Source organism: Schistocerca serialis, chromosome 4, assembly GCF_023864345.2.
Source record: "Schistocerca serialis cubense isolate TAMUIC-IGC-003099 chromosome 4, iqSchSeri2.2, whole genome shotgun sequence".
Taxonomy (NCBI): domain Eukaryota; kingdom Metazoa; phylum Arthropoda; class Insecta; order Orthoptera; family Acrididae; genus Schistocerca; species Schistocerca serialis.
In genome coordinates, this window is record NC_064641.1 from 720,126,975 (window position 1) to 720,152,578 (window position 25,604).

The window sequence follows — 25,604 nt, forward strand, 5'->3', positions numbered from 1 at the left end:
CGACTTGTTGAGTCATTGCCACGTCGAGTTGTTGCAATACTCCTACACCGGAAAAAAGGTGACCCGACTCGATGTTAGGAGCATCTCCTGACTTTTTCACCTCTGTGTGTATCAGTTTGGCGTTTGTTGGACGCCGCCTTCATGGTGCTGCAACTTTAATGGGCAACAGATTGTAAAGTCACTTGCTACTATGTTGTAAATATCCAACATTGCCCTTTTCCTGGTGACGTTGCTTCTGTGTCTGTGGCCGGCCAGTGTGGCCGAGCGGTTCTAGGCGCTTCAGACTGATCTACATCTACATACATACTCCGCAATCCACCTTACGGTGCGTGGCGGAGGGTACCTCGTACCACAACTAGCATCTTCTCTCCCTGTTCCACTCCCAAACAGAACGAGGGAAAAATGACTGCCTATATGCTTCTGTACGAGCCCTAATCTCTTTTATCTTTGTGGTCTTTCCGCGAAATGTAAGTTGGCGGCAGTAAAATTGTACGGCAGTCAGCCTCAAATGCAGGTTCTCTAAATTTCCTCAGTAGCGATTCACGAAAAGAACGCCTACTTTCTTCTAGAGACTCCCACCCGAGTTCCTGAAGCATTTTCGTAACACTCGCGTGATGATCAAACGTATCAGCAACAAATCTAGCAGCCCGCCTCTGAATTGCTTCTATGTCCTCCCTCAATCCGACCTGATAGGGATTCCAAACGCTCGAGTCAAGAATAGGTCGTATTAGTGTTTTACAATCGGTCTCCTTTACAGATGAACCACATCTTCCCAAAATTCTGCCAATGAACCGAAGACGACCATCTGGCTTCCCCACAACTGCCATTACATGCTTGTCCCACTTCATATCGCTGTGCAATGTTACGCCCAAATATTTCATCGACGTGACTGTGTCAAGCGCTACACTACTAATGGAGTATTCAAACATTACAGGATTCTTTTTCCCATTCATCTGCATTAATTTACATTTATCTATATTTAGAGTTAGCTGCCATTCTTTACACTTATCACAAATCCTGTTCAAGTCATCTTGTATCCGCCTACAGTCACTCAGCGACGACACCTTCTCGTACACCACAGCATCATCAGCAAACAACTGCACATTGCTATCCAGACTGATGTCCTCAGATGTTAAGTCCCATGGTGCTCAGAGCCATTTGAACCATTTTCTGTGTCTATGTGTGTTTTTCCGACTATGGAAATGTCCTCTGTACTGCCATTCAAACAGTTCTAAAACCATCATGGGTGTGCCTAAAATTATCCTCATTGATGTTGACTTCAGCCGAAAGAAGGTCGGATTCGTACCTCGAAAGGGTAACTGAAAGACTCCGTACTGAGGTGTCCGCTCTGGATTCTCGTTATCCCGTGGCCTCCCCAGCTGTGTTGGGTGGAGGCGGCAGCTGGCTTTCCCGGGAACGGACGCCTCGGAACGCAGAGCGCTGCTCGCCCGGGTCTATTTATCTGACACAAAGGCTAAATTGGTCGCCGCGAATCATGTCAAATTACAGCGACAAGTGGGAGCCTCGCCCGCTTGTGCGCCTCGGCCATGATATATTGAATTAGCCGCCGCAATAAGACGCCGCGAGGCTTGTCAGGGGCGGGGGAAGGGTGGGGAGGGGTGAGCGAGGATGGGGTGGGGTGCGCTGGAACCTGTCCACCCGCCGCGTAATTGGCTGAGCCCGGCACCGGCGCGGCAGCCCGTGGCCCCCTTGAGGTGGCCGCCGGCGAAAACTGGAAGTCCGGCCCGGCGGCGGGTTTGGCGACTGGGCCCGCATCTGGCCAGCCTCTGCCGGCTCCGACGGCAACGGGACACCCGTCGCGCTTGGTGACCACCGTTGAGGTTTCGGCTACTCTCAAGCATGCGAAATTTTGCATAGGACGTTCTAAACGTCTCTAGATGACTGGAAACACACCCACTGGAATTTTGAAGTATCAGGGATGAAGTACAGCAAACTACTAAATCTTGTACAGAAACCAGACTCCATTTGTAACTGTCGACGAATAGGTAAGAGGAGAACTCATAGATACCGGACTGAGACAGTGCCATAAGCCCATCTCTTATGTTATTCGATCGATACAGGAAGGTGGCAGGGGTAAAATACAGGGAGCGAAAGGCTATTTACAATTTTTGCAGAAACCAGATGGCAGTTATAAGAGTCGCGGGACACGAAAGGGAAGCAGTGGTTGGGAAGGGAGTGACACAGGGTTGTAGCCTCTCTCCGATGTTATTCAATCTGTATATTGAGCAAGTAGTGAAGGAAACAAAAGAAAAATTCGGAGTAGGTATTAAAATCCACGGAGAAGAAATAAAAACCTTGAGGTCCACCGATGACATTCTAATTTAGTCAGAGACAGCAAAGGACTTGGAAGAGCAGTTGAACGGAATGATTAGTGTCTTGCAAGGAGGATATAAGATGAACATCAACAAAAGCAAAACGAGGATAATGGAATGTAGTCGAATTAAGTCGGGTTATGCTGAGGAAATTAAATTAGAAAATGAGACACTTAAAGTAGTAAAGGAGTTTTGCTATTTGGGGAGCAAAATAACTGATGATGGTCGAAGTAGAGAGGATATAAAATGTAGACTGGCAATGGCAAGGAAAGCGTTTCTGAAGAAGAGAAATTTGTTAACATCGAGCATAGTTTTAAGTGTCAGGAAGTCATTTCTGAAAGTATTTGTATGGAGTGTAGCCATGTATGGAAGTGAAACATGGACGATAAACCGTTTGGACAAGAAGAGAACAGAAGCTTTTGAAATGTGGTGCTACAGAAGAATGCTGAAGATTAGATGGGTAGATCATATTACTAATGAGGAGGTATTGAATACAATTGTGGAGAAGAGGAGTTTGTGGCACAACTTGAAAAGAAGAAGGGACCGGCTGGTAGGACAAGTTCTGAGGCATCAAGGGATCACTAATTTAGTATTGGAGGGCAGCGTGGAGGGTAAAAATCGTAGAGGGAGACCGAGAGATGAATACACTAAGCAGATTCAGAAGGATGTAGGTTGCAGTAGTTACTGGGAGATGATGAAGCTTGCACAGGATAGAGTAGAATGGAGAGCTGCATCAAACCAGTCTCAGGACTGAAGACCACAACAACAACAACATCATCATAGGAAGGATCACTAACTTGAAAGATCCACATAGCCACTCTCTATTAATCCCTTTGGTAATAGGCTACGTACACTGTAGCCCCAAGGTAACTAAAATAGGCATGCGTATTCAAATACAGAAATATGTAAACAGGCACAATACAGCGCTGCGCTCGGTAACGTTTGCATAAGACAAGAAGTGTGTGGCACAATTGTTAGGTCGGTTCTGCTGCTACAATGGGAGGCTATCTAGATATAAGTGAGTTTTAACGTGGTGTTATAGTCGGCGCACGAGCGATAAGACACAGCATGTCCGAGGCAGCAACAACGTGGGGATTTTCCCGTATGAACATTTCACGAGTGTACCGTGAATATTAGGAATCCTGTAAAACATAAAATCTCCGAAGTCACTGCGGCCGGAAAAAGATCCTGCAAAAACGGAACCATCAACGACAGTAGAGAATCGTTCAATGTGACAGATGTGCAACCCTTCCGCGGGCCATCAACAAGTGTCAGCGTGCGAAGCATTCAACGAAAAATCGTCGATATAGGCTTTCGGGGGCGAAGGCCCACTCGTGACATGACTGCACGACAAAAAGCTTTACGCCTCGCCTGGGCCCGTCACCACCGACATTGGACTGTTGATGACTGGTTCAAATGGTTCAAATGGCTCTGAGCACTATGGGACTCAACTGCTGAGGTCATTAGTCCCCTAGAACTTAGAACTAGTTAAACCTAACTAACCTAAGGACATCACAAACATCCATGCCCGAGGCAGGATTCGAACCTGCGACCGTAGCGGTCTTGCGGTTCCAGACTGCAGCGCCTTTAACCGCACGGCCACTTCGGCCGGCTTGATGACTGGAAACACGTTGCCTGGTCGGACGAGTCTCGTTTCAAATTGTATAGAGCGGATGGACGCGTACGGGAATGGCAACAATCTCATGAATCCATAGACCCTGCATGTCAGCAGGGGATTGTTCAAGGTGGCGGAGACTCTGTAATGGTGTGGTGCGTGTGGAGTTGGAGTGATATGGGACCCCTGATATACGCCTAGATACAACTCTGACTGGTGACGCGTACATAAGCATCCTGTCTGATCACCTACATCCATTCATGTCCATTGTGAATTCTGACGGACTTGGGCATTTCCATCAGGACAATACGTCACCCCACACGTCCACAATTGCTACAGAGTGGCTCCAGGAACACTCTTCTGAGTTTAAAAAAGAAAAAAAAATGGTTCAAATGGCTCTGAGCACTAAGGGACTTAAGATCTATGGTTATCAGTCCCCTAGAACTTAGAACTACTTAAACCTAACTAAGGACATCACACAACACCCAGTCATCACGAGGCAGAGAAAATCCCTGACCCCGCCGGGAATCGAACCCGAGAACCCGGGCGTGGGAAGCGAGAACGCTACCGCACGTCCACGAGCTGCGGACTCTTCTGAGTTGAAACACTTCCGCTGGCCACAAAACTTCCAGACATCAACATTATAGAGGATATCTGGTATGCCTTGCAGCGAGCTGTTTAAAAGCGATCTCCACCCCCTCGTACTCTTACGGACCTATGGACAGCCCTCCGGGATTTATGGTATCGATTCCCTCTAGCACTACTTCAGAGATCGGTCTAGTCCATGCCACGTCGTGTTGCGGCATGTCTGCGTGCTCGCGGGGATCCCACTCGACGTTAGGCAGATTTACCAGTTACTCTGCCTCTTCAGTGTAAATCTTGTGCAAAAAGTAGACTGTATTTCTAACTGTCGACGAATGGGATAGAGGGGAAGTATTAGATACCCGAGTGTTTTATAAAGGGTGTTTCAAAATCTTTGTGAGAAACGTCTACAGATGATAGACCACGTCATGGGGAACGACTTTTACTAGAGATAAAGTGTTCGCTGATGCCTCCGGGCCACGCTACGCTTCTTTTATTATGGGTTATGGACCTGAGAGGCTGCACGGCGTAAGCGCCTGCTGCGTTTGTATGTAATGCGTGTTGCCTATAAGCCAGTCATGTGTTTCACGTGAGAGGGGGTAGGCCGAACTTCTAAAATATCTTTCACCACTTAGACTCACTCGTTCTCAGGGTTTCATTGTTGAAAATCATTCTGTAAGCTTTCTGGGATAGGTAGTATGGAGTTGGAGCACACGTGATTAATACACACTGCTAGTTCACATGAATTTTGCATCCAGCACAAGCTGTGGTATTAATCACCATAACGGGGCACAGCTCTACACCAGTGAAAGACAGGATTGGACTTCAGCTTTCAGTCACCCACTGCCCGCACCCTTCGCTCAAATATTCCAGTAGCGACTCCAGCTGCAGAACACTCCTACGTTAATTTAGACTATGATTGTTTATCTTTAAGTAACACGTGTATGCATAAACGCCTGCTGATGGATAAAACAAACTCGAAACGCGCTTCAATGAGTTGAAATAAACATAAATAAATGTGACTGGAAGCAAATGAACACAAATAATTATTCCAAACAGTCACGTTTTCGAAACCTAGTCAGCATGGTCACAGTTAATTAACTGTGTCTTTTGATGTTATCCGCTGTATTATAGACTGATCGAGAGTATGCGACATAGACACAGCACTAATCCATTCAGGTACAACATAATTTTCAGCATGTTTACGTAAATCGGCCTGGTACTTTTCGCTGCTAGAATATTGATTATTTGTCATGTTTTGCTGACTCTGTTGTTTCATTTCATGAAACTGAGTGCTAGACTGATTGGGGCCCGCTGTTTTGATTGTGCACAAATAATTACACATTTTGTTTATAACAAGAAACAAGTCGACTTTTTAAGTCGACACTGAGCCAGTTTCTTCGGGCCGATACATCTATACAATGCAAAAATGATTTTACGAAAATCTACCGAAACATCAAAGCGAACGTGACGACTGTTAGGAAAGACCCTGTTAGTATTAATGTGCATGCGATTATTTTAGCATGGGTCGGCTATGGAGGAGATGCTATTGGTACTGCTCGGGTCAAAGCTTGTGTAGAGCTGTTGTCTTCATCATTCTCCGTTTCCTTCCATTCGTCTTCATGTTCCTAATCTATTTCAATTCGTCATACATGGTAAATAGTATATCATATTGATAAGAATGTTAACAGTAGTTTAACTTTTGTAGCTCGATCTAGTAATGAAAGTCGATTTTTAAGGGCCGCTTTTTCATGCCATCCTATCTGAGGTGAACGAAAATGAGTGCTATGACTCTGAAGGTTTTAATACAAGCTTTTGTCGTAAAAAATTAAGAATGGATTACAGCTTGGAAACAAAGGGTACAAGACTATTCATCAAAGAAAGAATACAGGTAAAGAAAGGCTACACACACACACACACACACACACACACACACACACACACACACACACACACACTATGAGAACAAAGCCATAACTGCAGATATTAGTTGCCATCATTGAAAAGATAGATTGATACAATCTTTCTTTACTTCTCTACGCTGACATGTAAGAATTTCCTATTTAATATTAACAACCTTCCCGCACGTTCCTGCCTTTAAATTCCCTTTAGTATCACAAAGATATGCATTTCTATCTCGCTGACAGTGCAGTGAAGTTTCCTCGGTAATAAGTTGAGCCTGCAGAAGTACCTGACAATTAATAGTAAACAAAATGTTATAGATGAAGATACAGTTTAATGTGGACTCCGATAGATGGTGTAACTTAGCATTTTTAACATACACTAACCATTCTGCAGATACAGAGCAGACCATCCCAGAATTTGTACTATACCAGCTGATTCATCTCACTGTCTTCAATTGGCATGTCTTAATTACGATTGCAAAAACTGATTTTGTTTTAAGAGATGTGAAGTTCGTTGTTCATGACGCGCCGAGAGAGATATATGAAAACAAAAGCGTACATCTCACTGTAGACCGTAAGGTGGGAAGCGACGAATGTATTCGGATGACCCAGAGGTTATGTATTAGGAATCTAAAGCCTAATTCTTACAGGTATACGGAGTGTGTTGGCAATTCGTGTGGTGAGGACGTTCTGCTTTCGTTTCTCGGGAGATTCTTTATTTTTAACTAGCAAGAGCAAAGGAGTTAAAAACACGATATAGCTGTTATCTATCCGAAGGTTGATCTGACAACCAACGGCATTTTATTAGTCACGGTCCTAATGCACTTGACATACCACTGCTTTCCTTCAAATTTTGATCTGACTTACTCAGCCAGCTATTAAATGACCTACAGTTTAATGTGCGCACCGAAAGACGGTAAAACTTAATATTTTTAACATACAAAAATCATTAAGCAAATAGTGCAGAATTTCTTGGATGAGAACTATTAAGAGGAAGTAAGCTAATATACCGTAATGTTCCTTTGGGATGTACTGTAGAAACGTGCCGGCCGGAGTGGCCGAGCGGTTCTAGGCGCTACAGTCTGGAACCGCGCGACCGCTACGGTCGCAGGTTCGAATCCTGCCTCGGGTGTGGATGTGTGTGATGTCCTTAGGTGAGTTCGGTGCAATTAGTTCTAAGTTCTAGGGGACTGATGACCTCAGAAGTTAAGTCCCATAGTGCTCAGAGCCATTTGAACCATTTTTGTAGAAACTTCCTTGTCACCGTATTTCGTCTCCGCCTTAATCAAGAACGGTTCAGACTGTTCTGCGATCATCTGAAGCGAACTGACACATCTCTGCGTTAATGTGGCGCGGAGGAGGAAACCAATCTCATCATTTTCGGCTGCCCACTGCGGAACCGTGCGGCATCTAGTTTAGTGCTTCGTGGACAAAAACCAGACTACAGAATGGAGCTTCTAGCAAGAAATAATATGTCCATGTTTAAACATATTTCCAAGTTTTTAGCGGTGGAATAAATTACAATCTGACATAAAATACCTATAGCTTCAGCTAAGACATCGATCATATGATTGGACCGTGAATGAACGTGTGTGCCACTCTCTCTCACTCTCTCTCTCTCTCTCTCTCTCTCTCTCTCTCTCTCTCTGTGTGTGTGTGTGTGTATGTGTGTGTGTGTGTGTGTGTGTGTGTGAGCGCGTATGTGTGTCATACTGCTCACTATAAATTGAAAGCGTAACCAAAAGTTGTTTAGGAGTTATATTAAAAAAAAGACGTATCACAGCTGTTCTCATTTTAAATTTTAATATGAAATGTAGATAGATTGTTATACTATGCAGGTAGATTGTCATATTTAATTAATGACACTGCGCATCATATAAGTAGTGTGAATTGTTCAAATCAGAAATACTAAACGTAGCCAAGTGTCTATGCCCTTTTATTCAAAAAGCACCTGAGTGTCAAAGGTATTTTCATTCTTGGGATCAGTACACTATTTGAAAGAAACTCAAAGTACAAATCATTGCACTTTAGTACAAGTTCTCATAATATGTTCTGTATTTTTCATGCACATATGGTATCATTGACAAAAAGTCTTCTTTCTTTTTTGGTAAATGCTGTTTGCGCTATCATCCCGCTCAATATCACATTTCTCATGTCAGAAACCACCACTCCATTTTTTAGAACATTAACATTTTTCAAAGTCACTGTGGCCATGTTTCGCATGTTTGGCTCCGGGATTCCTCACTGAGAAGCGTACCACAGTTACCTTTGAGATCTGCAGCTTTTTTGTTGTTATCCAGGAATCGACAGCGGACTGAAAATCGATAAAATATTTTTCCAGGTAACTCAACGACTTCAAATTTGTTAAAATTTGTAGCAGCGGACTGAAAATTGATGAAATTTTTTTTCCAGTTAACGACTTGGTTCAAATGGTTCAAATGGCTCTGAGGACTATGCGACTTAACTTCTGAGGTCATCAGTCGCCTAGAACTTAGAACTAATTAAACCTAACTAACCTAAGGACATCACACATATCCACGCCCGAGACAGGATTCGAACCTGCGACCGTAGCGGCCGCTCGGTTCCAGACTGTAGCGCCTAGAACCGCACGGCCACACTGGCCGGCCCTCAACGACTTCAAATTTGTTAACATATGTAGCGTGTCTTACAGCATCACGTGCATCTTCAGGTACAAACGCCTTGCACAGCCCCATCTTCTTCTCAAAGTCTATATCGCACGGCAAAGACTCCAAGTGACACAACATAAGCAAAAAGGAACGTCGTCATCCCGTTTTTATTCAAATGAGCTATTGGTACTTAGCAAACTTGTGGGTAAACATGTGTGCATCGTAGCAAAGCTTCCATCTTGTGATGACTGTATGAACTAAACTAACCACTATGGCACAAAGCCATATCCTGCGTGCACTGACAAAGCTACACTGAGGGATTATAATGCAAAGACTAATTTATATAAAAATGGTTTTGGGTTACACTCTTCAATTGTAGGGTACAATGTATTGGAGGCTGGCTAAGTCCATAAAAAAATTAATGAAACATTCAGTGGGGAAAGAAGCGATAAACAGAGAAAATCTTAAGACCAACTGAGGACTGGAGTCAGGACCTCTGGATATGTATTCTAGTACCGACTCGACCACCGAGCAGCACGCATGAACAACATCAATGAATAATTTAGCATTTATATTGACCTCTCGACTACCTATTAAGCAGGCAATCATGAGGATTGCGAAGAGAGCATCTTGATACCGGCGTTAGTTGTGAATGTTTACACAGCTAAGAAGTAATACTAACAGTAATGTCAGTGACGTTTGGCATTAAAGTAGTAGATCTATGTGCCAGCAGTGTTATTCTAACGGCCGATAAACGGTGCAGCTCATTAACAACTAGAAAGTAAACAGCGCTGGACGTATTGGCTCTAGAAATACCACTTATAATTAGCCTATAAGGCTACGTAGATAATTAGACATTACACTACTAGTTTACTCGTATATTCCGGCGGAAAATAGTTGTTGCTCTCTATCTGCGACGGGTGCTGCGTTCCTGAACAAATGGGACTGCCATATCTGACGAACGGGCGGGGATAAAATACCTGGAAACGAGATCAGCGACACGATGCGATGTGTCAGGACGCGAAACTAAGACATTCGCTGGTCTTGGGGAAAGAGCGTGACTGGAGCGGGAATGCGAGGAAAAAGTGTGGAATTTACGGCTTCATGGAGCTGCGGAACGCGCAGCAGGATGCAAAGCGCTGCGCGTACCTAGAGAGGCAGTACTAATAGCTACGTCGCACCACTAGTTATGTTTCTTCGGCACCTGCAGCTGACGATAGAACTTCAACAGTTCTAGACACTTGCTGCCGAAAATGAACGTTTCGGCCACACGTACGTGCTAATTGAGGTTCGATTAAACATTTATGATTGCACTTCATGGACGCGAATTATTAAGAGGAAGTTAAATCAACGGGGTCCATAGCGAAAACACATTTTATGAATGACGACTAGCTGTTGTTACTTGGATTAAAATATCCCTTTGCATTTTTCACTACTGCACAGTTTGGCTGTGTAGCCATTTTCAGGGTTATAGTTTAATCCTGACTAAATATAGCGACACCTCGGCGCCAGTTGGTCAGTGAGGGGAAACAGAATGTGTACAACGAAGAGTAGCACGAACTGTTAGTGTGGAGAGCACCGTAGAGATCTGAAAAATTAAACTGTCACATGCTTTTGGAGGGAGCTTACACTACTTGTCTTCGTGAAGTTGTTGGATCCTGAATAAGCATTACTGTACTGTACATACACAAACATACCAGTTACGATTGTTTAAATGTGTACACTGGTGCAAATCGGAAATTAACGCTAACATCTACATCGAAGGCGTTTGAGAATGGAAAATGTAGTAGAAAATACAGGAGGCAAAACGCTATTCAGAAGTTGTACAGAAGCAAAACGGCAGATACAAGAGTCGAGGGACGTGAAAGGGAAACGAGAGTGAGACGAGGTTGTAGCCTGTACCATGTTACTCAATCTGTACATTGAGAAATCAGTGGAGGAAACCAAAGAAAGCTTGGGTGTATGAATTAAAGTTCAGGGACAGGAAATAAAAACTTGTAAGTTTTACAACGACGTAATTCTGTCAGGAACAAAACAAGGACTTGGAATTGCAGTTGCAGTTGAACGGAATGGACAATACCGTGAAAGGAAGATACAAGATGAACCTCAACGTAAAGTAAAACAAGGATAATGGAATGTAGTCGAATTAAATCAGGTGATGCTGAGGGAATTACATGAGAAAACGAGACAATTAAAATTGTAGATGAGTTTTGTTATTTGGGCATCCAAATAACTGATTGCGAAAGTAGAGTGGATATAAAATGTAGGAATGGCAAGAAAAGCGTTTCTGAAGAAAAGAAATCTGTCAACATCGAATGCCGGCCGAAGTGGCCGTGCGGTTAAAGGCGCTGCAGTCTGGAACCGCAAGACCGCTACGGTCGCAGGTTCGAATCCTGCCTCGGGCATGGATGTGTGTGATGTCCTTAGGTTAGTTAGGTTTAACTAGTTCTAAGTTCTAGGGGACTAATGACCTCAGCAGTTGAGTCCCATAGTGCTCAGAGCCATTTGAACCATTTTTCAACATCGAATATAGATTTAAATGTTAGGAAGTCATTTCTGAAAGTATTTGTGTGGAGTGTAGCCGTGTGTATAAGTGAAAATGGGCTATAAGGAGCTTTGACAAGAAGATAACAGAAGCTTTTGAAATGTGCTGTTACAGAATAATGCTGAAGGTTGGGTGGGTGGATCGCGTAGCTAATGAGGACGTACTGAATAGAACTGGGGAGAAAAGAAAGCTGTGGCCGAAACTGAAAAGAAGACGGGATCGGCTGTCGGACACATTCTTAGACATGAAGAGACCAAGAGATGAATAGAGCAAGCAGATTCAAAAGGATGTAGGTTGCAGTAGTTATTCGGAGATGAATAGGCTTACACGGGATAGAGTAGCATGGAGAGCGGCATCAAACCAGTCTTCGGACTGAAGCCTACAACAACAACCACAGTCAGAAACCAGTCACCACTGCATGGAGAGATGCATCAGTCTTCGGACTTAAGCCCTCGACGACAACAACAACAACATTTAGAAACTAGTCATCAGAAATTAAAATTTTTGAACACAATTGTGACAGAAACGGAATAGAAAAATAAAACAGTCAGAAAGGTTCCAGGTAGATGTCAAGCCTACTTACAAAGTTTCAAGGACGAGTTTTATGTGGGTAATCTAAGATCAGGCTAGAGCTAACTACGTACCACTCCCGAAGGGACCTACAAGATGAAGTTAGAATAATTATGCTACGCTCGGAGACATTTAAGCAATCATTCTTCCCTCGCTCCAGACTCGAAAGTAACGGGAAGAAGAATTATTAAGTGCTACGATGCCCACTACCCTCTGTCAAGCACTTCACAGTGATTTTAAGATTGTAGCTGTAAACATCGATGTAGATACACATCTAATCGAACGTACCCGGGCACCTACTAGAGGACATTAATATGAGGTGTGTCCACCCTTTGCCTTTGTGACTGCTTCAGCTCTGCGTGGAACGTTTTCAGTGAGGTGTCTGAATGTATGTGAGGACTGGCAGCCCATTCTGGCTTAAGAGTAGCAACCAAAGAAGGTAATGATATTGGACAGTGCAGTCTGGACCGAGGTCGACTTTCTGACTCATCGCAAAAGTGTTCCACTGGGCGCACGTCGGGACGCTGGGCAGGCCAGTCCATTTCAGGAATGTTTTACTGGCCAAAACCATTGCCTCACAGATGCTGATTTCCTGAAAAATCAGTGTCCTTTACTGTATGCAGTACTCAGTATTGTAAAACTGGTTCATGTGCTCCCGCATTTAGCTTTTTTTTAAGCGATTGTCTCTGATTGCATGTTACGTTCTCCATGCATGCACCAAACCCAAATCCTTCCATCGAATTGGCACAGGGTGTAGCGTGATTTTTCACTCCATTCTCTCCAAGTCAGCAGTTTCTAGTCATGCAATGTCCAGCTGTGATTTTTATTTTGTGTTTCTACTTCACATTCGCATCACCAATAGTCGACTTGGGAAACTTCAGACGGGTTGAAATGTACTTGATGGATGTGTTGTTCAGCTGACATGCAGCAATTACTCCACGTTCGAAGTCACTGAGCTCTTCCGACGGACCCATTCTGCTGTTACTTCTTCTCTACTGGCCACATAAAACTGCCTGACGAGTCGGCCTCCCGTGACATCTAGTGGCCAATTATTGTCATTATTATTATTATTCTTTCTTTTCTCAGACGTTATGTCTGGTCAAAAATGGAAAGTGACGCGGACCTTGATCAAGCGTTACTTCCTTTTAACTGTACGGTATATGTTACATTGCATTTAGGAACTTTCGGGTAATTGAACATGTATCAATAATTACAGATTTCTGTAGTTGTGTATGTAAGTTTGGATGTAGTTGTATTGCGTTGATGTACTGGTGGATATTGTGTGGTATGACTCCTGTAGTTGACAGTATAATTGGTGCAATGTCAGCTTTATCCTGATGCCACATGTCCTTGACTTCCTCAGCCGGATGTATTTTTCAATTTTTTCTTCTGTTTTCTTCTGTATATTTGTTACGTTGGGTATGGATATTTCGATTAGTTGTGTTAATTTCTTCTTTTTATTTGTGAGTATGACGTCAGGTTTGTTATGTGGTGTTGTTTTATCTGTTATAATGGCTCTGTTCCAGTATAATTTGTATTCATCGTTCTCCAGTACATTTTGTGGTGCATACTTGTATGTGGGAACATGTTGTTTTATTAGTTTATGTTGTATGGCAAGTTGTTGATGTATTATTTTTGCTACATTGTCGTGTCTTCTGGGGTATTCTGTATTTGCTAGTATTGTACATCCGCTTGTGATGTGATCTACTGTTTCTATTTGTTGTTGTTTGCAAAGTCTGCATTTATCTGTTGTGGTATTGGGATCTTTAATAATATGCTTGCTGTAATATCTGGTGTTTACTGTTTGACCCTGTATTGCAATCATGAATCCTTCCGTCACATTTTCTTAGCCATGTGTTGGATGCGTCTTGATCGATGTGTGGCTGTGTTAGATGATACAGGTGCTTGCCATGTAGTGTTTTCTTTTTCCAATTTACTTTCTTTGTATCTGTTGATGTTATGTGATCTAAAGGGTTGTAGAAGTGGTTATGAAATTGCAGTGGTGTAGCCGATGTATTCATATGAGTGATTGCTTTGAGTATTTTGCTAGTTTCTGCTCGTTCTATAAAAATGTTTCTTAAATTATCTACCTAGGTTATTATTATTATTGTTTCTATTTTTCTCAGACCTTAGGTCTGGTTAAAAATGGAAACTGACGCGGACCTTCATCAAGCGTGACTTCCTTTTAACTGTATGGTATATGTTACATTGTATTTAGGAACTTTCGGGTTATTGAACACGTATCAATAATTACTGATTTCTGTAGTTGTATATATACGTTTGGATGTAGCTGTATTGCATTGATGTACTGGTGGATATTGTGTGGTATGACTCCTGTAGTTGATAGTATAATCGGTATAACGTCAACTTTATCCTGATGCCACATGTCCTTTACTTCCTCAGCCAGTTGGATGTATTTTTCAATTTTTTCTCCTGTTTTCTTCTGTATATTTGTTGTATTGGGTATGGATATTTCGATTAGTTGTGTTAATTTCTTCTTTTTATTGGTGAGTATATGTCAGGTTTGTTATGTGGTGTTGTTTTATCTGTTATAATGGTTCTGTTCCAGTATAATTTGTATTCATCATTCTCCAGTACATTTTGTGGTGCATACTTGTATGTGGGAACGTGTTGTTTTATTAGTTTATGTTTTATGGCAAGTTGTTGATGTATTATTTTTGCTACATTGTCATGTCTTCTGGGGTATTCTGTATTTGCTAGTATTGTACATACACTTGTCATGTGATCTACTGTTTCTATTTGTTGTTTGCAAAGTCTGCATTTATCTGTTGTGGTATTGGGATCTTTAATAATATGCTTGCTATAATATCTGGTGTTTATTGTTTGATCCTGTATTGCAATCATGAATCCTTCCGTCTCACTGTATATATTGCCTTTTCTTAGCCATGTGTTGGATGCGTCTTGATCGATGTGTGGCTGTGTTAGATGATAAGGGTGCTTGCCAGGTAGTGTTTTCTTTTTCCAATTTACTTTCTTCGTATCTGTTGATGTTATGTGATCTAAAGGGTTGTAGAAGTGGTTATGAAATTGCAGTGGTGTAGCCGATGTATTTATATGAGTGATTGCTTTGTGTATTTTGCTAGTTTCTGCTCGTTCTAGAAATAATTTTCTTAAACTGTCTACCTGTCCATAATGTAGGTTTTTTATGTCGATGAATCCCCTTCCTCCTTCCTTTCTGCTTAATGTGAATCTTTCTATTGCTGAATGTATGTGATGTATTCTATATTTGTGGCATTGTGAGCGTGTAAGTGTATTGAGTGCTTCTAGGTCTGTGTTACTCCATTTCACTACTCCAAATGAATAGGTCAATATTGGTATAGCATAAGTATTTATAGCTTTTGTCTTGTTTCTTGCTGTCAATTCTGTTTTCAGTATTTTTGTTAGTCTTTGTCTATATTTTTCTTTTAGTTCTTCTTTAATATTTGTATTATCTATTCCTATTTTTTGTCTGTATCCTAGATATTTATAGGCATCTGTTTTTTCCATCGCTTCTATGGAGTCACTGTGGTTATTCAATGTGTAATCTTCTTGTTTAGTGTGTTTTCCCTTGACTATGCTATTTTTCTTACATTTGTCTGTTCCAAAAGCCATATTTATATCATTGCTGAATACTTCTGTTATATTTAGTAATTGGTAGAGTTGTTGATTGGTTGCTGCCAGTAGTTTTAGATCATCCATGTATAGCAAATGTGTGATTTTGTGTGGGTATGTTCCAGTAATATTATATCCATAATTTGTATTCTTTAGCATGTTGGATAGTGGGTTCAGACCAAGACAGAACCAGAAAGGACTTAATGAGTCTCCTTGGTATATTCCACACTTAATCTGTATTGGCTGTGATGTGATATTATCTGAATTTGTTTGGATATTAAGTGTGGTTTTCCAGTTTTTCATTACTATGTTTAGGAACTGTATCAATTTAGGATCTACTTTGTATATTTCCAATATCTGTAGTAACCATGAGTGGGGTACACTATCAAAAGCTTTTTGGTAATCAATGTATGCGTAGTGTAGCGACCTTTGTTTAGTTTTAGCTTGATATGTCACCTCCGCATCTATTATCAGTTGCTCTTTACATCCTCGTGCTCCTTTGCAGCAGCCTTTTTGTTCTTCATTTATAATTTTGTTCTGTGTTGTATGTGTCATTAATTTCTGTGTAATGACTGAAATTAATATTTTGTAGATTGTTGGTAGGCATGTTATGGGGCGATATTTAGCTGGGTTTGCTGTGTCTGCTTGATCTTTAGGTTTCAGATAAGTTATTCCATGTGTAAGTGTATCAGGGAATGTGTATGGGTCTGCAATGTAACTGTTAAATAATTTAGTTAGATGTGAATGTGTTGAGGTGAACTTCTTTAGCCAGAAATTTGCTATTTTATCATTTCCAGGGGCTTTCCAATTGTGCATAGAATTAATTGCTCGGGTGACTTCATGTTGCAAAATTATCACTTCAGGCATATGTGGTATCATCTTGTATGAGTCTGTTTCTGCTTGTATCCACCGTGCATGCCTGTTATGTTGTACTGGGTTTGACCATATGTTGCTCCAGAAGTGTTCCATGTCTGTTATGTTTGGTGGATTGTCTATTTTAATGTGTGTGTTATCTATTGTTTGGTAAAATCTCTTTTGGTTTGTGTTGAATGTTTGGTTTTGTTTCCTTCTATTTTCACTTTTTTGTACCTTTTTTTTGTACCTTTTTTTGTACCTTCTGGAAATCTAAAAATAGAGAATCAATTTGACATCCCCTAACGATGTGCAAAGATTCGCTAACAATTGTTTTCGTTTGCTAGTGAAGTCACCATCTTTGCCTGCATAGCGTGTATATATATATATATATATATATATATATATATATATATATATATATATATATATATATATATATATATATATTCGACGAGTTTGTCTCATGATTTTACTTCGAGGACCATTTCTACGCTGCATCATACGGGAATTTGTAGTCACAGCGTTGGTTCCTAGCGCTCTTCGGCGAATTATTTCATTTGCATGGTGGTTCACCTTTATAGACGTGCTTTGTTAATGAGCACGGTTAGCTCTGTTACGAGCGAAAGGCTTTGCTCTGTGTTCAAGGATCAGTATCGCTCTGTCATTAACTCATTTGTGAATTGAGGTCATGGGTTCTGTTACTGTCCCAGTTATTTAATATTATTGTGGGGATGAGAGATTGTATGGAGTTACTTTTGTTCTATTTTTGATGATTTGGTCTTTTGTGTTCCACGTCGTCCCATGAGGACACATCTAATTTCACTACATAAAATTTCGAGTTAACTTCATGAATGATAATCAAAAGTGATATCGAATTATCTTCAATTATTTTTCGAACTGAAGCTAATTACAATTTATCATGGTTCCATTCTCAGATCCTAAGTCCTCACAAACACTTTCCCTAAAGTCATAGTTGACGCACGCTGAGTTAACTGAATACGTTCTGGCTGCAGCGGCTTCGTTCTTTAGACAAGCTGTGCCATTGGTAGATGATATGTTTGTTTCTATACATGCACATTGCAGCAGGTTAAGGGAGGTCCGATCTCTTGAGAACTTCGAGGCACCTGCCGATCCTGGATTTGTTGACAGTACCTTCTTACAAGTGGCTACTAGGCTGTACACCGTGGATTCTACATCCGCAGTGCATGCGGTCTCTCTGTGAGAGACGATGTAGTATACTTTCATGTTGTGTTAACAGGCTCTTAATGCAGAAAAATGTAAGCTAATGCGGATGAGTAGGAGAAACAAACCATTAATGTTCGGGTACAGCATTAGCAGTGTCCTGCCTGACACAGTCACGTCGTTTAAATATCTGGGCGTAACGTTGCGGAGAGATATGAAATGGATCGAGCATGTCAGGATTGTGGTAGGGAGGACGAATGGCCGACTTCGGTTTATTGGGAGACTTTTAGGAAAGTGTAGTTCACCTGTGAAGGAGAGTGCATATAGGGCGCTAGTGCGACCTATTCTTGAGTACTACTCGAGTGTTTGGGATCCGCAAAGATGACATCGAAGCAGTTCAGAGGAAGGCTGGTAGCTTTGCTATCTGTAGGTTCGAACAGCATTCAAGTGTTACTGATATGCTTTGGGAGCTCAAGTGAGGAGGAGACATTCATTTCGCAGAACACTACTGAGGCAGTTTAGAGAACTGGCATCTGAAGCTGACTGCACAACGGCCCTTCTGCCGCCAACATATTGTACATTTTGCTTAGGGACCACGAAAGTAAGATACGAGAAATTAGGGCTCATGCGAAGGCATACAGACAGTCATTTTTCCCTTGCTCTATCTGCGAGAGGAACAGGCAAGGAAACGACTAGTTGTAGTACAGAGTACCCTCCGATACGCACAGAAATGTGGCTTGCGGAGTACGTATGTAGATGTAGATGTAGATGCAGATTGGCGTACTCCTGTACACTGGTGTCCAAAATTAAAGCAACTAACCGCTATTTCAGCGTCCTGTGTACAATTCACGACACAATCATACACACCGTCAACAGATGTCCCTAGGATCGTGTTCTGCACAGAAGGTGGCATTCCGGTCAACGGGCAACAACGCCAACGATGACGTCAAGGCATCTATAAACGGAGTAGTGATAGCAGGGTAGTTCCTCATCCACAATTCCTGCGTACACAGTCACAGACGGTGCGGTATGGCACAGAAAAGACGCCTTCTAGACCTTCTGCGGTGGAGGGCCATGGGAAGAATGGAAGCAGGACGGTCGCAAACTGATGTCGCCCGATGGCTTAATGTGAAGCGTTCTGTTGTTTCTCGGATGTGGCGACAGTTTATAGTGACCGAAAGTGTATGCCGAGTACCAAGGTAGGGCTAACGATTTTTGACATCAGAGACAGAGCACCTTCATTTGCCTGTATGGGCACAACGGTACGGCCTTAGTAATGCACGGTAACTGACATCTGACCCAGCAGTATCCAATAGACGTACTGTATCGAGTCAAGCGGTGTAGAGAAGGCTTCGGCAGCGTATCCTTTATTGTCGGAGACTTGCTGCATGTATACCTCTGACGCGTCTGCTCAGAAGGGAACGTCTAGAGTGGTGTCGTCAGCATGCCACCTGGACGGTAGAACAGTGTGCCAATGTTCTTTCCACAGATGATTTACGATTTGGTCTGGAGAGTGATTCTCGACGTATTCGCATCTGGAGGGAATGTGGCACTCGATATCGGGACCCAACCACTGGGGAAAGAGACTAATATCGAGGATGATCCCTAATCGTGTGGGCAGGGATTACGTTGAACACGTAAACATCTATTCGCGAAATTGGACGGGTGAATCGGCAAGGTTTAACTGCTGCCAGATATCATGATGACATTTTGGGACCTCACGTGCGGTTCTTGCGAGGTGCTGTGGGCCAGACGTCATACTGATGGACGACAATTCTCGACCTCATGTAGCACGGGTGGTTGATGTTTTCTTGGAAATGGAACTTATTCCACTCACGGTGTGGCCTGCTCGCTCTCCCGATATGAATCCCATAGAGCATGTCTGGAATGCATGGGGAGACGTGTTGCGTCACCTCAACTTCCATCGACCATTCTCCAAGACTTGCGAGCAGCTCTGCAGGAGGAACGGGCGTTATTGTCTCAATATGAGACTGATGACATGATTCACAGCATTCCCCGTCGTTGTCCTGCCTGTATTACTGCCAGGGGTGGTCATACCCCATACTGAGCACATTAACCAGTTGTCAGAATGTGTGTGCAAATCCGTTAACTTGGAAAAAACAAAGAACATTTTTGTCTACCATTATGCATGTTGCATCTGTTTACGTTCTGTATTCGTTACGTTGTTTCCACCTGTGTATACTGTCTTGTGCCAAAATAAACGCAACCTTGTGAAATATCGGTTTCTTGCTTTAATTTTGCACACCAGTATATTAGCTAACCCTAGTTTACTAGTAAGTTAGTTAGTTACACGTTCCACGGACCATTTCGCAGAATGAATCGTAATGATGTGGAACGAGTCATTTTAAATACACATCGCAAATTAATTTGTACATACAGTTGCATTCTGAACGTTTCTAAGTTTTTAAATTTTTATAGTATTCTTTATTACAAAAAGGAAAAAGTTATACAGATGTGATCAAAAATTTTTGTCACAGCTTTGTGTACCTATTTTTGTGCTAAAGACAACCTTAATGAGGAGTAATGAATGTCATTTTTCCTAAGCCTTCGTGAAATTCATGATTGCAGTTGGTACTAGTTCGCAGTTCCCGCCAATCTGATACTGTCAGTACAAAAATAGCATGTAAAACAGCACATTTTGTACTTATTTTGGTTGCGACGTATCATTGGAGATCTTACTGACTGGTGCATAAACTATAACTTATGACTTCCTTTGAATAAAACATGGGGCGGTAGAATTAACGAGGGTTTTGTAACAATGTTACATTTCTAATCCTTTAATGATCCATGGTTAAAAGGTCGTTTAAGGCCCTCTATATGCATCGATGAGCTACGAAAGTCTTTCCTTCTTCCGAACATGTCATAAATAAAAGTTAAATCACATTACTCTTCTTCCACCGGTGGAAATTTTGTATAAAAAGCGGAACATTTTCAGGACATTAACACTGAGGTTATACCGGATATGTATACTGTATGGGAGGCTTTCTCGACGTACAGCGCAGGCCGCACGTCGGCCTCAAATTCGCAGAAACTTACACTCGATTCTGGATGGTGTACCTGCAGACGCAGAAGCCAGCTCTCCTCGGGTGCATGCCAGCTCGCTCTGTGGTGGCGATGCAGCCGTGTCGCGGCTGAAGTAGGAACGGCAGCTGAGCCGAGAGCGGACCTGAAGGGCAGGCAGCGGCGGCTACTGTGCGGAATGTAAACAGCGGCGCCGCGGCCGTGGGCAGCGTGCGGAATATTGAGAGCAAAGGCGGCTCGTTCGCGGTTTTTGCTTCCGGCGGCCATGGCGCTCTGGCTAATTAGCTGTACGTGGCAGGCCAGAAGACTCCGTAACGAGCGTGCGGCCGGGTGCTACTTCTGTCCCTTACCCCTTCCCCCACAACCCCCGCCCCCCTACCAAACACGCCGGCCGCGGTGGTCTCGCGGTTAAGGCGCTCAGTCCGGAACCGCGCGACTGCTACGGTTGCAGGTTCGAATCCCGCCTCGGGCATGGATGTGTGTGATGTTCTTAGGTTAGTTAGGTTTAAGTAGTCCTAAGTTCTATGGGACTGATGACCACAGAAGTTAAGTCCCATAGTGCTCAGAGCCATTTGAACCCTACCAAACACACATCCCATCCCTCCTTTAGCTAGTGTACTGCCCTCTCCAGTGTTGCGTCGCCTTTCCGACTTAGTTGGTCTGCTGAGTCCGTAGCTTACCCGCTTCGGTTTCTAACATTTGTCATGGGCTGTCAGCAATACCACAAGATTTCGTAATGAAATATGGTAATAAAATTAAAGCGTCTAGGAGCAGGTGGCACTGTGAATAGGAAAGAACTATAGCCGCCAGAGGCCATTACAGTGGAAAAAAACTGTAAATGTCGCATGTGTTGTTGGCTGGGATACCCCACGGAAGAGTGGTAAAGGGTATTCTCCTTCCACGCACTGTTTGTCCCTTTCCTTGTAGATATGTGCTCTGTCGTGTGTGGGTTCGCATAATGTAGGTGAGTACAGTGTTATGTTTGTTTGTGTTGTGTGATGGGGAGAGGCTGAAACTCAGTGCCGGCTCAGGCTCATGGCTTCTCGAACAGACCGAGGGACCGCAGAGCTTAAAACTTCCACAAAATGGTTCAAATGGTTCTGAGCACTATGGGACTTAACATCTGTGGTCATCAGTCCCCTAGAACTTAGAACTACTTAAACCTAACTAACCTGAGGACATCACACACATCCATGCCCGAGGAAGGATTCGAACCTGCGAAAACTTCCACACCCGACCAACTGATCACCATCTGTAGTATCTGTTGTGTTGGCAGAAGAGCCAACACCGTGTTACTAGTGGAGGCCGAAATGCACGCGTTTTAGCTCACGCAGGGTGGCGTGAGGAGGGAAGAACTATACTGACGTGAGGTCTGGAACATGACAAGGAATTAAAATTCAGAAAGCGGACGTAATTAGTTTCATACTTAACTTTAATCCATTAATGATGAACGTCGCTCTTGACGGTACATGATTCACAATATTGTCTGTTCAGAATTCATTCTAATTACTGAATACGGCGCCTTGCTAGGTCGTAGCAAATGACGTAGCTGAAGGCTATGCTAAATTGTCGTTTCTGCAAATGAGAGCGTATGTAGGCAGTGAACCATGGCTAGCAAAGTTGACTGTACAACTGGGGCGAGTGCTAGAGAGTCTCTCTAGACTAGACCTGCCGTGTGACGGCGCTCGGTCTTCAATCACTGATAGTGGCGACACGCGGGTCCGACGTATACTAACGGACCGTGGTCGATTTAAAGGCTACCACCTAGCAAGTGTGGTGTCTGGCGGTGACACCACAGTATCCATATTCCCTCACTTCATGACTGCCTCTAGATGACTGGCTGTTTGTGTTGTCCTCATCATTTCATCATCATTCTTGAAAGTGGCGAGACTGGACTGAGCAAAGGTTGGGAATTTGTACGGGCGCTGATAACCACGCAGTTGAGCGCTCCACAAACCAAACATCATCATCACCTCATGAGATTCTGTGGTGAGATTTGTATTTTAACACAGGTCACTGATCCAAAGGCTGGTGTCGGGAATTTTACGCTACCCCTCCTTGCTGGTCAAATATTTGCAGCGAAAATTCCATCCAACACGAGGACTCGAACCAGCTTACCTTCGAGTCTAGCGCGATTGCGCAGGCTGGCATTAACAACCTCGGTTGCGGCTGGGGGTGTTGATGTAGTGAAAAGAGTTTGTGTCTACCAGGATTCTACTGGTATTAGAAGCGCGTATAACCAGTGTTCTGGAGCCGTATCATGGAATTGGAGACAAAATAACACATGACGCAAACTGGATAGAGAAAGGGTTGGTTTCCGTTGATTGCACACGTACTGAAACATCAGGAAATAATTTGGGAAGAACGTAGCCTAAAACAGATGGACACCGGGCCTTGAATACATACAGAAGGTTAAAATTGAAGCAGGTTGCGGCATTTATGCAGAGAGTGCAGCAAGAACAACGACAGCAATAAAAAGAACATCTCTTTTGAAAGAATCCATGTTACCGCCGAACATCTGTCGTGTTCATTTCTCGAGATTCATAAAGTTCCTGATGGTGCAGCTCAGATTGATTCCATTTTCTTGACTTATGGGAAGGCAGGAATACAGTTCAACGTGATCGTCTAGTTAACAAAATACTTCTTATGTTATACTGGAACAGACGTGCTCATACGAAAAGCGTCGAGTGATCCGTTTTGCAGATTATATAGCTTTATTAGGCAGCAGTTATGACGAGCTGCAGAAGGCACTTCGTCAGAGGAGTAGAATTCAAACGTCAAAGCGCAGAATGGTTATCAACAGGAAGCAAAACATATACTAGGGAGATGGAAATGGATTTTCTTTTGTTTGAATTACCATAACAGGGTCTACTTAATCTCGCAAAGGCGAAGATATGTGAAAGGAAAATGATGGCTCCCGTTTCGTAAAGAGGAAGATCATTGTGCTGATTGCATACCAACTCACTATTGTCTTCGAGCGCTGTATCATTCCGGAGAATGAGGAGGTGGTTCACGTGGGTTCTAGCACAAGTAAGTTCTTTTCAGACTAGGTGTATCGCATTGACTGGTAACAATAGTGTACCGTTATTAGTGAGGTACACAGTACTGACACGTGGTCCTCCCGACGTGCTACAGTTTTGGACAGACGTCCATCATCAGAGCAGTCATCGACCGCATCTTGGTTTCACAGCAGTTCTCTTTTTCGCTACGCTACACGTCCATCAGTATCACACACATCACGTAGTACCCAAGTGAAGCTCGTCAGAGATCATCGAGTACCGTGCAGCGACAGCGGACAGAGCTACACGGCCAGACAGCACGGCCGCCTGATTTTCACATTCGCAGCCTTTCCCAGTCGCCAATTGAAAGCGGGCCTCCGCCTGAATTCCAAACAGCTCGGTGCAGCTGGTCTCGGTTAACATGCACTCAGACATGAACGACGTAGTAATTGACTGGACGCTCAGGAATGCTACTTTACAGCGACCAAAGGCGCCTGAGAACTTGCAAAGAAACTGCCTCGAAAAAAGTTGTGCGCGGCACAGGCGCGCCTGTTGCTCTCTGATGAAAAGCTGGAGGCATGTCTGTTGCCCGTCAATAAGATACTTCGAAACTTCATAGCATGACAATGTCTGGCACGAGGCGGTAGATAAAACTACAACTACGTAAAGAAGAGTAAGCAAATTCACTGGACTTCATTAGCACGCGCGCATTACATACATACCCAGTGCTATGACTGTTGTACGAACAGATGTAGATATGTATTCAAAGTTCATATTTTCTTCATTGTCAGACTGTTGAGTGTTGACACGCCATCACATTGTGAAGATTGTTCCTCGTACCCTATTTCGTAACCTCTGACAAGGGAAGCGTTGCATTAAGAGTCAATCACAGAGTCTTCAAGGAAGGCGGCAGCTGCGTCTGAAGGAGAAAGTCTTCCATTACGCATCTACATTTACAGATACACGATTACTCTATAATTCGCTGTTAAGTGCCTGGCTGAGGGTTCATCGAACCTCCCTCCAGTTACTTCTCCACCGTTATACTCTCGAACAGCGAGCCAGAAAAACAAACACTTAAATATTTCCGCTTGAGCTCTGATTTCTCTTACTTTATTATGATGATCATTTTCCCCTACGTAGGTGGGTGCCAACAAAATATTTTCACACTCTGAGGACAAAGTTCTCATGAGAAGGTCCTGCTGCAGCGAGAAACAACTTTGTTTTTAGAACTGCAATCTCAATTCGTGTATCATATCCGTGGCACACTCTTCCTTATTTCGCCATAATAAAAAACAAGCTGTCCTTGTTTCAACTTTTTCGCTGTCCCCGCAAATCCTGTTTTATACGGATTCCACAACAAACAGAAATACTTCAAGAGAGGGCGGACAAGCGTAGTGTAAGCAATCTCTGTAGTAGACCTATTGCATTTTCTAAGTATTCTGCAATAAATCGTTGTCTTTGGTTTGCTTTCCATATAATTTATTCGTAATTGTAATCCCCAAGTATTTAGTTCACTTTACAGCCTTCAAATTTAGGTGACCGACATTTAGCGGGTTCCTTTTAGTACTTACGTTGATGATTTACACTTTCTATTATTTAGATGCAATTGCCACTTTTTGCACCATACAGGTATCTTGTCTCAATGAATTTGCAGTTGGTCTTGATCATCTGATGACGTTACAAGATGTTAAAAGATAGCGTCATCTGCAAACATTCTAAGAGGCCTGCTCAGATCGTC

At 42.9% G+C, this 25,604-nt stretch overlaps 1 protein-coding gene across 1 annotated transcript in view; it reads right to left on the reverse strand.

The window, feature by feature from the left end:
* LOC126474725 (homeobox protein MSX-3-like) overlaps nt 1-25,604 on the reverse strand; it is a 124,751-nt gene that overhangs the window by 48,381 nt on the left and 50,766 nt on the right. The window lies entirely within an intron of this gene.